Source organism: Nomascus leucogenys, chromosome 7b, assembly GCF_006542625.1.
Source record: "Nomascus leucogenys isolate Asia chromosome 7b, Asia_NLE_v1, whole genome shotgun sequence".
Classification (NCBI taxonomy): Eukaryota; Metazoa; Chordata; class Mammalia; order Primates; family Hylobatidae; genus Nomascus; species Nomascus leucogenys.
Window position 1 is genome coordinate 106,341,108 of NC_044387.1, and position 17,880 is coordinate 106,358,987.

The 17,880-nt window shown below is 44.9% G+C and overlaps 1 pseudogene; it reads left to right on the forward strand.

Moving 5' to 3' along the window:
• The first annotated feature begins 7,819 nt into the window (after positions 1-7,819).
• The window catches only part of LOC115836093, a 40,288-nt pseudogene continuing 30,227 nt past the window's right edge, over positions 7,820-17,880 (forward strand).

Here is a 17,880-nt window from a genome sequence, read left to right on the forward strand (position 1 = left end):
GCCCCTGCAGACTGCCCCGATCACAGTTCAAGCCCACTCCTGGCAGCTTAGTGATTCTGCAGCTTCCTCCCATGTCACCCATCTCTGCTGGCTCATGTGTCATGGTCTGGGCTTAAAGTATGTGGTCCTAATATCAGATCCCAGCTTAGAAGAGAGGGGAGGAAACGGCACTGCCCCTCGCCTCGCCCTCCCTCCTTAGGGAGCCCCTGGTGATTTCTGAGCATAATCGTAGAGTGTATAAAGCAGGAGGGTGTATTTAAGGGATGGCTTAGGACTGTGGTTAGAAAGTTGACCTTCTTGTTAATCTTGGCACAGTGGATTTTGAGTATTGTACTTTCAAATAACTTCCAGGAGGTGTCATAAGGCGTGCTCCAAACTTTAAGGAGAGTCTCCCCGTTCCATGCTCTGTTCTTCATCTTCCTCCTCTCCCTCTTCTCTCTCTTTTTATCTACCTTCAATCTCCTTTCCCTCCTCTTCTGCTCTCCCTGAATTATGCCCCCGTCTAGAGGCATGCTTAGCAGGAAAACACAAATTCTGGGGGAATGGATATGTCTAAAGTCTGTGTGCATCGCTGTTATTCTTGTGTTTTATGAGCCTCTTACCAAAGCACTCTATGATAAAATGTTGGCATGTCATCCAGAAATACAAAGGCTGGCTTTGAGAAGGTCTCTTGCCGTCTCTTGAATGATAGCATTTGAAATGGCGAAGTGCTCCGTGCATGCATTACATTAACAGAGCATAGAGGTGCTGTAAATCAGTAGCTGCCCTTTTAGTCTAATAACAATGGACAGTCAGACTCTTCACTGGAGCTCCCAACTACAGCAGACACTGCCAGTTACCTGCCCAACAGACACCCACACCTCACACTCTTTCTTGGTTTAGTGACGCTAATTTTGTTCAGAGGCAACATATTCAGGGAAAGGGATCCCCTCTAGCCCTAGAAAAATAGCATTATTTCTCTTTCCCTTCCTCTTTCTTTTCTTTCCTTTATTATTATTATCATTATTTTTAGACAGGGTGTCACTCTGTTACCCAGGCTGGAAGAGTTCAGTGACATGATCTCAGCTCACTGCAGCCTCGACCTGTTGGGCTCAAGTGATCCTCCCACCTCAGCCTCTGGAAGAGCTGGGGAAACAGGCGTAAGCCACCATGCCCAGCTAATTTTTTTATATTTGGGCTGGTCTTGAACTCCTGGGCTCAACCCATCTGTCAGCCTCGGCCTCCCAAAGTGCTGGGATTAAGGCGTGAGCCACCCTGCTCCGTCCGTTTCTCTTTCTCATGATTAGTTTAGCTGTGGACTTTTGACCTGGTTATAGCCAATGGGACTCAATTGGAGGGGATTCTGGAAAGTAGTTCGTTCTTTAATGAGAGAGGGTGACCTGAGCCGCCTTCTTACCTTGGATGTAGCTATTTATTTATTTTTGAAACAGAGTCTCGCTCTGTCACCCAGGCGTGCAATGGTGAGATCTCGGCTCACTGCAACCTCCCCTTCCCGAATTCAAGCGATTCTCTTGCCTCAGCCTCCTGAGTAGCTGGGATTACAGGCATGTGCCACCACGCCCGGCTAATTTTTGTATTTTTAGTAGAGATGAGATTTCACCATGTTATCTAGGCTGATCTCGAACTCCTGACCTCGTGATCCACCCACCTCGGCCTCCCAAAGTGCTGGGATTACAGGCGTGAGCCATTGCGCCCGGCCAGATGTAGCTATTTAAAGAAAGATGGCTGGTGCTGAGGGTGACACCTTAGAAACACCAGGAAACAAGCCATACACCCTGACAATGTGTGACTGAAAGAGAATGAGCTTGAGTGTCTGTGACGTTGGTAATTCACCGCAGCAATCCCAGAAGCAGTGAATTGTGGGCTTCCTACCCTGTGAGCTACTTAAGCATCTTGAATGCTCAAGCTAAGGCCAGCGAGGGATTTCCCTGTTCCCTGCAGCTGAACGTACCTCACCTGCCTCTGTGGTCTGGTCCTCCACCTGTATCTGCTATAGTACTCGGGGAATGGGGTCATGGTCTGTCAAGAATCACTGTGATGTAACACTGCCTTTTGATCGGTTTAAAATTGTTCTTATTGTTATTTTATTTTATTTTTTGAGACACTTTCCCTCCCATCCCCCAGGCTGGAGTGCAATGGCATGATCCCAGCTCACTGCAACCTCCGCCTTCCAGGTTCAAGCTTCTCCTGCCTCAGCCTCCCAAGTAGCTGGGATTACAGGTGTCTGCCACCACATCCAGCCTAAAATTGTTCTTATTGTTGTTTTAATAGTCTTTCCCTCAGTAGAATCCCGAGCCCTCAATCAAATAGCAAGAAAATTTGCCCAAGGCTTTACAGAGGCTTTCATTCATTGTGTTTATCACTGAAAACAAATAATACATATTTGTTGCAAACAAATTTTGTTCACATTATACAAAAAGGAATAAACTTGGAAGCAAATGTAGCTATAATTTCCTTCTAGATCTTTCTCTCTAGTTATTCAATGTAGCCTGGGGTCATATATAATAAAAACTAACATCTACTGAGAATTTGCCAAGTGCTATGCTCTGTTTCAGCGACCTCACATGTATTAGTTAATGTAACTCTTACAAGGCGCCATTCAGATAATTACAGCCGAGGAAACTAAAGAACAGAGAGAAGTCTTGGTGTTGTTTAGTGGCAAAGACAGACCATGAGCCTACATAGTTCAGACCCATAGTCCACCAGTCTGCAATGCCTCCCTCTGGTGCTTAGTAAATGTTTGTTGAATCAACAAATGTTCCTCATTGTTCAGAAGTTTGACATTTTTATAATAAAAATTGACAGTATTTTCTTTGTAAATACTGATGTCATGCTAATTGAGGCGATTTAACTTCTTAAACAGATTAATCAGGTTGTTTTAACTTTCAGGTTTCCAAAACACATGTTTTCATAGCAACATGGTCGTAATTTCCTAATACTTTCTCCACGATGTAGCCAAGTGTTATTATACACATCAGAAAGACAATTCATGAAATTGTTCATCAATATAAGCAGAATAATTTTATCACATAAAGCACTACTCTGACATTTCTTTTCTTTCTTTCTTTTTTTTTTTTTGAGATGGAGTTTCACTCTTGTTGCCTAGGTTGGAGTGCAATGGCGTGATCTCGGCTCACTGCAACCTCCGCCTCCCAGGTTCAAACAATTCTCGGGCCTCAGCCCCCCGAGTAGCTGGGATTACTGGCATGTGCCACCACGCCCTGCTAATTTTGTATTTTTAGTAGAGACGGGGTTTCTCCACGTTGGTCAGGCTGGTCTTCAACTCCCAGCCTCAGGCAATCCGCCTGCCTCGGCTTCCCAAAGTGCTGGGATTACAGGCAAGAGCCACCATGCCTGGCCTTACCCTGACATTTCTAATTGTCTATATAAAATCATTAGAAAGAAAGATTAACAATTTACTGTATTTACTTTCATTGCCTGATCCTGCTTGAGCCAGACCACATCACCTGAGGCTCATGTTCTGAGAAGGACATGCTGCTGGTAATTAACAGAGAAGCCTGGCCGCATCTATGAAAGGCTGTTGATGGATGAACAAAGGACTGGACAACTTGCTAAGAATGGCTTATCATGTTTGCAATTATAGGTCATTTTCAAAGGAAGGCCCTCCAAAGAAAAGGACCCACTATCCTTTCAGTGTGCCTTCTTCATGGGGCTGGCTGGTCAGAATGCTACATCTACTGCCGTAACCAAGGATGATACTTCTTCCCCACCACCACCATCTCCTTTTTATGATTCTTGTCATTCTCCCTATAGATTTAAAACAATTACGATGACCATTTCAATTTGTAGCCAGCTTTTTAGAGTGAATTTACCCACTAAAGACTTTCATAGAGGTACAAGCAAGATACTATGATCTTGAAGTACCCCAAAATTAATTAATACCCCAACCACGGATCTTTCCTAGGATTGCCATAACAAAGTGCTGGGTGGCTTAAAACAACAGAATTTTTTTTCTCACGGTCTGGAAATGGGAAGTCCTAACTGAGGTGTTTGTGGGGCCCTGTAGGGGAGGAGTCATCCCTGCCTCTTCTTAGCGTCTGGTAGTGGCCGTCAGCCTGGAGCGCCCTTCGGCTTGCAGCTTCTTCACTCCAGCCTCTGCCTCTGTCATCCCGTGGTGCTTCCCCTGTGTGTCTGGGCCCACATCTCCCTCTTCTTAAGAGTACACTCATCGTACTGGACAACGGCCCATCCTAGTGACCTCAGCTTAACTTGATTACATCTGTAAAGATCCTATTTCCAAATAAGATCACATTCACATGAACTGGGGGTGGGACTTCAACACATCTTCTGGGAGCACACAACTCAAATGTGCCCACAGCTGGGACACATGCAAACACACCTTAGAGACAGAATGCTTTCAAGGCCGGGATCTGGAAGGGTATGCAGCTGTTCTCTAGCTTTATTTTTTATTTTATTATTATTATTATTATTTGAGACGGAGTTTCACTCTTGTTGCCCAGGCTGGAGTGCAACGGTGCGATCTTGGCTCACCGCAACGTCTGCTTCCTGGGTTCAAGCGATTCCCCTGCCTCAGCCTCCCAAGTAGCTGGGATTACCGGGACCCGGCACCACACCCAGCTAATTTTTGTATTTTTAGTAGAGACGGGGTTTCTCCATGTTGGTCAGGCTGGTCTTGACCTCCTGACTTCAAGTGATCCACCCACCTCAGACTCCCAAAGTGCTGGGATTACAGGCGTGAGCCACCGTACCCGGCCTCTCTAGCTTTATTAACAGCATCTATCTGTATACTTAAAAAAATAAAAAGTATGTCCATAGAAGAGAAGTGGTTATTAAGGGAAACATGGAAAGATGTAGAACGAGAGAGCCCAAGACAGCGGCATGAATGCACCACTGTTCAGGAACGGTTGCTCCTGAAGGAGAAGGGTGCTTGGCTCTAAGGGTTAATGCCCCCTGTATGTGAACCACATGATTCCTCCCTTTACTTTGATTCCACACTCACCTAACAACCATTGGAATTAATTTGGTCCTAAAGGGAGTCCTCTTATGGTGAAAGAGCAGAGGATGTAACACTGCATCAGTGTTTTTTTTTTGTTTTGTTTTGTGAGACGGAGTCTCGCTCTGTCGCCCAGGCTGGAGTGCAGTGGTGCAATCTCGGCTCAGTGCAAGCTCTGCCTCCCGGGTTCACGCCATTCTCCTGCCTCAGCCTCCGGAGTAGCTGGGACTACAGGTGCCCGCCACCACACCCGGCTAATTTCTTGTATTGTTTGTAGAGGCGGGGTTTCACCGTGTTAGCCAGGATGGTCTCGATCTCCTGACCTCGTGATCCGCCCGCCTCGGCCTCCCAAAGTGCTGGGATTACAGGCGTGAGCCACCGCGCCCGGCCGCATCAGTGCTTTGTGGGTCAGGTTAGTGGGGCTCCACACACAGACGCTGGTCAGCTGTGAAGGTGCTGGGCCAATCAGATTTCCGAGTCTGAAATATCAGACTGAGTTCTGGCAGCAAACAAGTGCTACCCCCAAGGATCTAGGTGAGCTGACTCGAACTTTGCTCCACAATGGCCCTCCCTTTCTGCTATTTCAAGTTACGTATGTTCAGATTCAATGGAGCGACTAGCAGCTTACTCACCGAAAGCACATACTCTAGAAATAACTTCTATTTGCATTGAAAGTGACCTGATACATTAAGGATTTCATTACTCCATGAATCAGAATAAGATCCTTAAAAGATAAACAAAAAATCTGTGGGAAACTGCTTTGCAGTCCTGAATGAGGGCTATATGAAAACAGTCCAGTGTTCGGATGGAACATCCAGACTTCTGAGGCTACCTGGTGAGTTGCTACAGGAGAGGAACAAGAGAGCATGGGAAAAGTTCATGGTTCAACACCAGCCTGTTCCTGGTGTCTCTGGGTTGTGACGGAGTTGGCACTGCTTCCCTGGTTTGCCCCCAGCCCTCTCCCTCTTGTTACCATTGCTGCTCTCAGAGGTGTCTGTTCTTAATTCCCTCTTTCTCTCATTTTGATTCTTCACTGTGTGCTCTCGCCTCTCCGAACATCCAAGGGCCTTTAAAATCTGACCCTAGTCATCCATGTCTCTTACTTCCCTTAGGCATACAAACGCTCTGCTGTCCCCAAGCGAATGTTGACCACGATGGCTGCCATCACCTGTGCTTGTTTTCTGGGGCACTCACAGGACACTCAGCATATGACGTGAAGCGGATTATTCCGTGCTCTGGGAAGAGAGCCGCTCTTTCTTTGCATGTCTGTGCTTAATGCAATCTTGAAGCAGACAAGTGCCCAGTACATGTTGGTGGCAGTTAGATGCAGAAAAGGGATCATGACAGGACATCATGAGCAGAAGACTGGTTAACTGCCTCCAAATAACGCAAAACTTAGCATTACCCGGAAGTTTACCGTGGCTCAGACTCCAGTTTGATAACTTACAAAAGATTCAAGTATATAAGCATGAATGTCAGTTTATTCACTGCCAGGCTTAATTCATCTCTCTTCCCTACCCCAAATCAGGAAATGTATCTCCTGAGATCCTCTCCTGAATATTAATGGACAAACTCCATCAATATCTCATTACTATTTTTTTTGACACAGGGTCTCACTCTACTGCCCAGGCTGGAATGCAGTGGTGCGATCACGGCTCACTCCAGGCCCAAGCGATCACCTCAGCCTCCCGAGTACCTGGGACTACAGGCATGCGCCACCACTCCAGGCTTTTTTTTTTTTTTTTTTTTTTTTTAATATTTGTAGAGATGGGGTCTCCCTATGTTGTTGCCCAGGCTGGCCTGGAACTCCTGGGCTCAAGCCATCCTCCCACCTCCCAATCCCCGTGCTGGGATAACAGGTATGAGCCACCGTGCCTGGCTGCAATATTTTATTTTTTAACTCTGTTCAACACTGACCCCACACCCCTTTAGATGCTCGCACCTATACGCTCTACATTTCACACTATTTTTCAGATTAAGCAAAATACAATTTATTCCACTTAATAGAAAACTTTGTCTTCCATATCTGTCTTTGAATTTGTAGTCGTTCCGATTATAATTTGAGTTCTCAAACATTTGAGTTACACATTCTCTTTGTTCACTCCGACAGATGTTTAAACAGGTGTGCGTGGGTCTTTCTACTTCAGCTCTCAGAGCCGGTCTTGTCTGCAGGTTAGTGGGTGGCGCACCTCGCGGTCGCTTCCACCCCAACCTTAGTAACAGGGTTTGAGCAGGACCCTGGGGTAGGGGGGTGGATGCTGCTGTTTCAAGCTCGTTCGCCCAAATACATCTTTCTACCTACCTTCCCTGTCATCAGAGAGGTGGCCTGACCCCAGCACGTGCAAGCTTGTCAGGCTGGGTAAGTTCCAGGACCTTTTGGAGCCAGGATTCTCTTTCCCAGCCCTGGGCCCTGAGCTGGGCGGTTGGGATCTGCGACGTTCCCAGCGCAGGGGAAATGGGGGCGTGTTCCTTTAAGGCGGAACCAGGCGGGGAGTGGGGCGTCCGCCGCGGGCACAGCCCGAGCCGCACCTGGGGCCCAATTAGCCTGGAGCGCGGCCCGGTGTGTTGCACTTAGTAACCGCCGGCGGCTGGCGGCGGGTGGCGGGCGTCTGAGGCGGGCGTCTGGGGCGGACGGCGGCCGCGCCTCCCCGGGCTCCTGGCCCTTCGGCCCTCGGGGGTGTCGCGGCGCTGGGACGAGGCGGGGCTGCTCCCCGCAGCCGGGGCGCTCGGCGGGCGGACCCGGACCGGGGAAGGGCGACCCCAGCGGCGCGGAGCTGAGCGCCCCGGGCTGTTCCTCCGGGAGGATAGGGAGCCAGGGGCCTCCGGGGCGCCGGGTGCGGGGACCCCAGGCTCCTCGCCCCCGGCCCGGGCCGCCTCGGCCGGATCCCCGCGGTCTGGACTCTGGGGCGGCGGCGAGGACGGCGTGTCCACCGTCGAGGCATGAAGGCTGCTGTGCTGGACCTTGGGTCTTTCTTGGCCAAACTCTTCGAGACCTCGACGGCGCCCCCCGCAGGCCCCTCCTCCAGACCCTCGGGAGGTGCTGCCGCTGCAGGGTCGGGGGGCTCCAGGGCGGGCACCCCGCTGGGCACCGCCCCGACCCCGACCCTCCTCCTCACCCTGGCTCCGGACTCCCCCTCCGCCTCGCGCCGGGCGCCCGCCCCGCTGCTCCCCGCCCCCTACTCCGGGGCTCCGCCGCCAGCCGCGCCGCGGGAGCAGTGGGGACCCTGCTCTCTTGGCCCAGTAGCCCGAGAGCGGGTAAAGCCCCGCCCCAGCCCCCCACTCCCTCCGGCGGGGGCTGCTCCCGTGCCCGCCTGGTGGTCCCAGCGCGGCCGCCCCCGGGCTCCGGCGGGGTCTGGGCCGCGCTCCCCCGGAACCCGCGCCAGCTTGGCCCCGGAGAGCGAGAGCGCGGCGCCTGCGTGGCCCCCGGGGCTGGCCCCAGAACCCTGTTCCTTACCCTGCCTGACATCGGCGAGGAGGGGGCCTCGGACGGCGACTCCGGGGATGGCGAATCGTGAGTAGCAGCGTGGTCCGGGCGCGTATACCTTTTGCTGGGACCCCCGACCCCTCCGCCTGCCGCACTCACCTTCGCAGGTGCACTTCAGGAAATGAAATATTTGTAGTAACTTCCATAACCCCCGGGCACCCTCCTTGCATGTTTCCTGGGTCTTTACTCCTTGGCTTTGCGAGCTTTCAGACATCAGCTGTGACCTGCTTTGTCCAACTTTCTCGGAGTGAATCCTAAGGGGGCTTGAAGGAAGGGACAGAATTTTGTTTCTCTTCTACCAGAAGCATTGCTACTTAGAGCGTTTGTTTGATTTTCTTAAGGACTTTTTGAAGTCCCTTTCTTTGTCTCAGAATATAGCAGGTGTGCAGGGAAACCGAATACATGCGTCTGCAGCAAGTATTTTAAGAAATGGTGAGACCTTGTGCTTTCCTAATTTCTAAGGACCAGTCCCTAGCCTCATCCCAAGTGGGATGGGTCTCCTTTGTGTGACATCTAGTTAATTTACATATGCATAACATCATCTGACACAAATGGAATTGTAATGGCCAGGACACGTCTGATTATTACCCTAGAGCTCCTGAGAGCTTTCCACAGTGTCCTGAGTCACTGCAGAAACGTTGACTTCATGGGAACATTTTCAATGGGAATCGGAGGCCACTTCCCTCAACACACACACACCCACACAGCACCCCTTTCACTTCCAAGAGTCGTGATAAAAACATTGCTCTTTTAAAATGTGTTTTAGAACTAGGATGAATTTTAATTTTTAAAGAGTGGAGCATATTGTTAGCTATTCTTGAATGGGTAAATTTTCATCCTGAATGCTGCAAAGAAATAGTGAAATGGTCAAAGACAGATGAGCCAATTCACAGACTGAGGTTTCTGCATTGTAATCTAGTGAGGCCATTCCCTACTCCCTCCAAAAAATCCTGAGTAATTTTTGCATTCATACTGATCCTGACTCACTCACAATTTAAAGAATTACAGTTTCACAAAATTGCATGACATTCATGTCAATATGAAAATAAGCTGCCGGGCACGGTGGCTCACGCCTGTAATCCCAGCACTTTGGGAGGCCACGGCGGGCGGATCATGAGGTCAGCAGATCGAGACCATCCTGGCTAACACGGTGAAACCCCGTCTCTACTAAAAATACAAAATATTAGCCGGGCGTGGTAGTACGTGCCTGTAGTCCCAGCTACTCGGGAGGCTGAGGCAAGAGGATAATGGCGTGAACCCGGGAGGCGGAGCTTGCAGTGAGCCGAGATCGCCCCACTGCATTCCAGACTGGGCGACAGAGAGAGACTCCGTCTCAAGAAAACAACAAAAAAACAAGAAAATAAGCAGTTAAGCAAAAAGTTGTTCCCACTCATTAGAAAATACTATATTATGACATATGTTTATCAACTGATAGTTTTCCCTAAAACTATCAGTTAATTGCTTTTGGAAAACTCACTGGAATACATATACCTGAGGAATTAAACCTTTGTTGTTGGCAACTGGTCCTTAACATTTATGCAATTAATGTTTTATGAGCAAACAGATCTACACACTGACCTTAAACGCTAGTCTTAGTGCTTTTAACAAATAGGGACTGAAATATGCAGCAAGGCCAGTGAAAGAACTGGTGTTGGTTTCAGTTCTTGAACATATTAGCTCATGTTTATATTGTGCAAATATTTGCAATAGACACTTTTTGAATAACACTGCATTTGGCATTATTTACATAAGAGATTATTCTGAATTAACAAATGCATTCAATTTTATGGACAGTGAAGAACTTGAATTTTTAAATTATTATTTTTTGAGATGAGGCCTCTCTCTGTCACCCAGGTTGGAGTGCAGTGGTGTGATCACTGTTCATTGCAGCCTCAACCCCTCAGGCTCAAGCGATCTGATTCTCCGGTCTCAGACTCTCGAGTAGCTGGGACTACAGGTGTGAGCTACTATGCCTGGCCAATTTTAAAAATGTTTCTGTGGAGACGGGGTCTCCCTATGTTGCCCAGGCTGGTCTTGAACTCCTGGCCTCAAGCAATCTTCCCACCTGGGCATTGCTGGGATTACAGGCATGAGCCACTGCATCTGGCCATGAAATTGGATTTTAGGTAAGTGCCATGAGAAGTAATATACACAGCTAGGTGCTTTGCAGAATCCTCCTGAGCTTGTGTGCTCCTACTGTCTGCAGCAGCAGGTAAAGGCACACACAGGCAGGAAGTAGACTGGCCCTCTGAGTATACCATTTTTCCTTTCAGATCCACAACTACTCACATTCCCTTCCTTTCATCATACCCCACTCCTTTTTCAATCACTAAAACATAAGAGATGAAGGGGAAGGAAGAAAGTATTAATTAAGGCGACTTTTCTTTCAATACTACAGACTTGGCACCTTGAAGGATCTTTTTTTCCCTCCTGGATTTCTGCGGTGGTGATTTATAACACCGAGTAAACAAACATAAGACAATGAATTTAAATTTGCTCCTACCATCTCATCTGTCAGTTGGCAGATAGCTGCTGCTGTTAGCCTGCATGGTTAATATTAACATCAGGAATTTAAATTTCAAAAGCCTAGGAACATGGAAAGGGAGAAATGGGTAATGTCAGAGAAAAAGAAAAAGAGTGATGAGAATGTGAATACATATAAAGGAAACCATAAACCTAGCTGCAAGAAGTGTGGATCTAATTTTAAGGCTGTGGCACTGAGTTCTAAAGGAAAACCCTGTTAACAGTTTATACTTTTTTTGACAGTAATGCATACATTTTACATTTGCCTGATTCTGTATTGGCTTTAAAAAAAAACAAAAAACAAACAAAAAAAAACTAAAAGTAGTGAAATTAACTTGAGTAGGAAAATATGCAAACTCTCCTGCAATTTAGAGGCTTTTTTCCAAACAAAGATGCTGAATAGCAGCAGGGGTTTTTAATCTCTGACCCAAGAATTCCATAAGTGAAAGGCCCATGGAACGGAGGCTGCCCCTTTCGCTCCACAGGACATACTGGCTGCACCTCTGAGCCAGAGGCAGAGGATCCTGAGCTCTCTTTCTTCACCTCACTGTCCTGCATCTCTAGATGTGTGATCCAACACCTTTGATCTTCACCTTGGCTTCCCTGTGCATTTCGTGTATATATTACACCTCAGTGTTTTTCAGTCTCACTCATCCCTCTTCACTACCTCTTTTCACACTTCTGATTTGAACCACACAATACACCTTGTAAAGGTCTTATTCTCTTATTTGTTCTGCAAATATAAGAATTCCTAGCAGTATGTAAGGTGGATAGATAGATAGCTGCTGTGTATGAATGTTGGTAGAGTGTAATCTTCTTCTAGTCAGGAAGTATTTATAGCTGGTATAAGTCATAGTTATTAGCAAGCATATACTCTTTTTTTTTTTTTTTTTTTTTTTTGAGTGAGTTCCACTGTTAAAATCACATTACTGTGGAAACATTGCAGTGGCTGCTTGCTTGAAGGGCTTGTCAGCATGGCTGGCAGTAAAGTGACTGGAGGGACTTATCTCGATTCCTCTGACACTGAGGCAGCCTTGAGTGTGGTGAAGCCTGTAGACCCGGAAACCAGACGAGGTGGATTCCACCTCAAAGCGATTGCTAGCTGAGTAATTCTGGGCAGCTTATTCATTCTTCCCTAGCTGTACTTTTTCTTTCTTGATAATATGGAGGTGATAATACTTTCTGCATAGAAGTGCTCCAGAAATTAATTGAAATAATAAGTAACATATGGAGAAATGCTAAAAAATGTTATCTACGATTACTACCTGCTTCTTGGCACAGAAATGAAAATTGAGAGCCATGTTTTATTGAAAGAAACATTCTAGGTGAAGAAAAGACTGAGAGAAATGTTTCATTATATTTACCATGTGACTGTAATAAATGGCATCTTTTAGTTCAGTTATTTGGGAGAACGAATTATAGTACATGCCAGTCTTTCATCATTACCTTCCCTGCAAGACTTACAGAAGATGAGGGTTAGTTTAATTAACATTACCATTGAGCTCTGTGTAACACCCAGAAGGAAATGCATTTGCCACTCTGGGATCAAACTTTTAGTCTGCAGAATAATCAGTAGCATCACAAACCATACATTTGTGTAGCCCTTCTCTTTTCCTCCACTGAAACCCTGTGATATATATTCACATCTTATGTCCATTATCAGACTATAAACTCTTTGTCCTGTGACACTTAAGGGAACACATGCCCATGAAAGACATTTAGCAAATATTTATTGAATGGATGCAGAAAATATTTTCTTCCTCATGTAATCCACTGTCATGGGTTTCTAATCTTACAACAACCCAGGGGCAGTTTAAATGTCTTTCTTGAAGAATAATTATTGTCTTGGGTCTTTTTTGTTTCATTGTCTTGAGTTTTTCCAGAGTTAGTAGTGCTTTCTGCTGGGACTTGGCATGTCCTCAGGGATGAACGGTGAGCTCAGTGTACAATTGTCATGTGACTGTTACTTTCTATTACAGTCATATGACCGTTGCTTTCATTAAAGATAATAATGAATTCAACTTTGTTTTCCATATTGAGTATTTGCTTAAACCTGAGAAAACAATTTTGCTCTGTCTTATGCACTAGACTTTTGCTTTAAATTATCCTCTTTCTTTGTTGTTATATTTAAATCTTTTTTTTTTTTTTTTTTTTTTTGAGACGGAGTCTTGCTCTGTCACCAGGCTGGCTGGAGTGCAGCGGTGCGATCTCGGCTCACTGCAACCTCCGCCTCCTGGGTTCAAGTGATTCTCCTGCCTCAGCCTCCTGAGTAGCTGGGATATATTTAAATCTTGAAAATTGTATTTAAGTTAGCAGTTATATTTTTTTTTTTTTGCTGTATATTTAAAGAACACATTTTGAGTGTTTTCTAATTTCTTATCCAACAAGCATGGCCCTTGACTTGTGCCAAGCTCATAATGACAGTCCTATGGGATTTGAACCCTTCAGCATTGTGTAATCATAACAGCTCATGTAAATTAGTATAGTTTTTAAAACACAGATTGAAGTCAGATTGAACTTGATTCAAATCTCATAATTTTTCTTAGAATGCTAGGCGTTCACATTGGGTACTTTACCTCTTTAAGTTTCCCCTTCTCATTCATAAAATGGGAATTAATAATAATGCCTGTTGAAAGAGACATCGTAAGGATTAAAAGAGATCATATATACAAGCTTGTCTCTGTGGTGGCTGGTACATAAACACTGAATAAATATCTGTTACTATTACATGATACTCATTATTCTAAATATATTTTTATTACCCACAGTCAGCATCTTTTGTACAAAATACAGTTTATTGCCATGATCTGCAGTGAAGGCTAATGTATTAATTGTCAACCTGTATTAAATATCTATTCCATCTAAGATCCACGTGGAGCTAGATTTATGAGTAATCAGGGAAAGAACTGGAAATGAATCTTATCAAAAAGCAGGAAAAATAAGATAAATGAGCCAAGAGTGGTTTCAGACACACTGCTGTGAGCACACAGCTAAGAGAGAAGAGGAGGCGCGGAGATGATGCTGAACGAGGGGAGAGGTCAGGGATCTGAGTTCTAAAGAATGTCCAAAAGTGGGGCACGTGGACACCTGGGGCTTGGGAGGGCGCTGTAGGAGACCAAAGCAGTGGGAGCAAACGCGTGGAGGCCCAGAGCCACATGGCACGAGGCTTTCTGTTTGTTAGGAGCACAGCTTTCGTGAAAAGCGTTAAAACTAGGGAGAGCCTTGGATACTGGGCTCTGTTTAGTAAACACTGGAAAAGCCAGGATTTAGGTAGAGAAGTGGCAGGAGCGGGCTGCACTTTAGAAGGGTTGAGCTGATGCGCAGGGAGCTAGTAGGAGGCTCTGGAATTAAACACCTGAGAGGTGTGGAGCCTAGGAATGGACACAGTGAAAAGAAAGATACTGAACTGACAAATCTCACAAGACCAGCAACACATAGGGGAGGCTGAGGAAGCAAGAGGAAGGGCTGAAGATGATGTCATGTGGCTGGGAGGAGAGTGCCACTCATAAAGGGGGACCACAGAAGATGCGGGTTGGTCACGCAGATGAGGAGTTCACTCTGGGATACACACCTTGAGTTGAGGCCTAGGAAAACATCTAGAGAAGGGACCAGCCACGGGGCTGGACATTCATGGTGGAATGTGGCAGGAAGTTAAGGACTGGAAGTATAAACAGGCAGCTTTGCACATGCAGGTGATGGTGAACACACACAGTGATCACAAACTATACAACAGATGACATCACACACCACGCAAGATGGGAGTCCCCCTTGCTGTTGCTGCGGGGGTTTCAAGACCCTCTAAAATGAGGGGCGTCTCCTTTCTCTGCTGGAACAGTGCTTCTCAATGTGTGTGCCATTAGCTACCTGCTTGCAGTTACCAGGTAGCTGCTTGTTCCCTGTCCACGAAGAGGTAAGTACAAAAAGGGAGAATAAGCGTTTAGAAATTTTATAGCAGCTGGCAGAGGAGCTTTATGTCTGTTGACTCTAATAACTAAGCATTTGGATTCACATTTTGGGTATTGTTTTTACCCTTCTATTTTTCTATTTTTATTATATTTTAAAAGTCTTTACATACAATCAATTGGAAAAATGATCTGACACTACAGATAGTTTGGAGACCACTGAGGTAGACTTTATTAAGATAACTTTAGACCACACTGAGCAAAACATTTCAGGACACCAAGAAAAAACAGCCAGATGATGACATTATCTTTTACTGTCCTTAAAATACCGGGCTAAGCAATATTCAAATAGTATCCTCTGACTGAATATGAGATTCTTTAAATTGTTCAGACGATCTGGAGTTGAGGATGTGCCCGGTTCACAGTATCTTTGAGTGCTGCGGTCATCGGATGCAGCCTCCAGCCAAGCACCCACTGTCTGGGAGGGGGGAGCTTCCCATTCTTATTCCTGCTTTAATCCAAGCTTGTAAGTTTCAGTTTTGTTTTGTTTTGACATAAAAACCATGAGGAGTAGAGTCTATTGCTTTCTGTCAAAATAAACCTTTGGATCATTCAATGTGAGGGGGGACAAAGGAAAGTGAAAATGCTAGGGAAAAAAATATCAGTTAACATGTACAAATACCATTCCACATATCCTTCACATACAGAGGACACTCTTCCCTCATGGGTGCAGTCTGGATATTTGTTTCATTTTACACAGTCAAACCACGTACCTTTTTGGATATGCAGAATTTTACTATTCATAGGCAAAAATTTCAAAAATTACCTTCACATTTAATGGTCTCACAAATAGTGTTACACAGACACATATTTAACAGGACATGATTTTCTAGACACTGTGTACGACGTAGTACTCATCAAGCAAATGGATAAATACTATTCATTATGTATTGAAAAAAAGTTGCCCCTTTTTGAGAGGTAGAAATAATGAAGATACCATCTTTTGAGAAGCACAGAAACGAAATAAAGTCTTTGTCATGATTAACAATTATGGAACTTTGCAATGATTAAATATCATTTAGAAGCTGATGGTCTTTGGCAGTGACTAGAAAAACAGCCAAGCTAAGACTTTCCCTTCTGTTGTTTAATAAAGAGGTTATTAAGGCAAAGTTGAACTAAATAAAATGTTCTTCTCAAATGCATGTATACCTATATAATCTTAGAATCATTGCCTTCTTTATAACCATAACTTGAAATTACTTTTAAATATTGTGGAACTTCTATATAATGTCAGTCGTGAGGATGAGGACACAACTCACCTTGGAAGCTCCTGTTCATATCAGGCTTTTAATGTTAATACTATTTCAGAGAATGTCGCTAGTTGTATAGAAAGGTAAAGTGGGGATGTATGTAAAATGCAACATTTAATTCAATTCCCTAATATCAAACAGTGTGAAGACTTGGAAACCATCCCTGTAGATGCAGGACTCTTCATAATCCAGTTGAACTAAGAGTCTACATGAAATAAAATGAACCCCTCCCCTCAAGTAGAAGTTTTGTTGCTAAATTAATGCAAACAATTGAATCCTAAGGAACTACAGTTTGAATATATGAAGTGTACTTTAAAGAAGCAGGTGATATATTCCCAAGGAAAGGTCTACTTCAGACCTCTGTTTTACTTACTGGTTTTAACATTTTTATAAGCATGTTTCACAGATTGATGTGATCATTGATCAAAGCCAGGGTTCTTAGCATTTGAAGTAACAGCTGGTATTTCAGGGTCTACTAGGCACCAAATACAGCATGCATGTTTTATGGACATTGTCACAAATCCCCAGAACATACATACAAGGCAGGAATTTTATTTTCATTTTACACATGAAGAAATTGAGGCTCAGAATAAGAAATTGTCTAATTCCACCTAGCTGCTATGTGAAAAATGTAAGATTGAATTCCTGGAAATCAATCTATATCTTCCATACATAGGTATAACCAGGTATTTTTAATGAATTAAGATAGTAATGAAGATTAAAATCTACTTCTAAAGTAATTCATGGTATTTCCACCAGAACAAAATAACTCCAAAGAATTATACTCTTTCCAATAAAAATTTAAAAATCATGTTAGTAAGGCTGGGCGCACTGGCTCACACCTGTAATCCCAGCACTTTGGGGGGCTGAGGCGGGCGGATCACGAGGTTAGGAGTTGGAGACCAGCCTGACCAATATGGTGAAACCCTGTCTCTACTAAAAAAACACAAAAATTAGCCGGGCATGGTGGTGTGAGCCTGTAGTCCCAGCTACTCAGGAGGCTGAGGCAGGAGAATCACTGGAACCTGGGAGGCGGAGGTTGCAGTGAGCCGAGATTGCACTCCAGCCTGGGTGACAGAGCAAGACTCCATCTCAAAAAAAAAAAAAAAGTAATCTAAAAGTATCTTTCTCAAAATAATATTCCTTTTTTTTTTTTTTTTCCCTTTTGAGACAGAGTCTCCCTCTGTTGTCCAGGCTGGAGTGCAGTGGCACGATCTCGGCTCACTGCAAGCTCCGCGTCCCGGGTTCACGCCATTCTCCTGCCTCAGCCTTCCTAATATTCCTATTAGTACTGATAAAGAGACCATAATAGTCCATTTCAAAGTACGGATAAATGCCTTTTGTAATAAAGGCATGACTTCTTAAAAATAAAGCATTTTGTCAACTCTCTTCCAGTTTATGTTTCTTGTAAATTATTTTATGTATGGTGATACCAAATATATTTTATTCATACTCGAAAGGCAGTAGTGAGCACGCACTGTCTTACTAGAAAAAATGGAGAAGCAATTAGAGATGGCATTGCCAGGGAAAGGCTGTTCCTGCACGTCAGCGTTTTCTTAATTAGATGTTTCACGTAAGGGTTTGGAAGAAGCCTTATAATTAAATATTGACAACTGTAATCCTTGCCAGGCACTAATGTTCATGTTTATCTAGTGAGTATATTTCATTTAACTTAACATTTTGGAT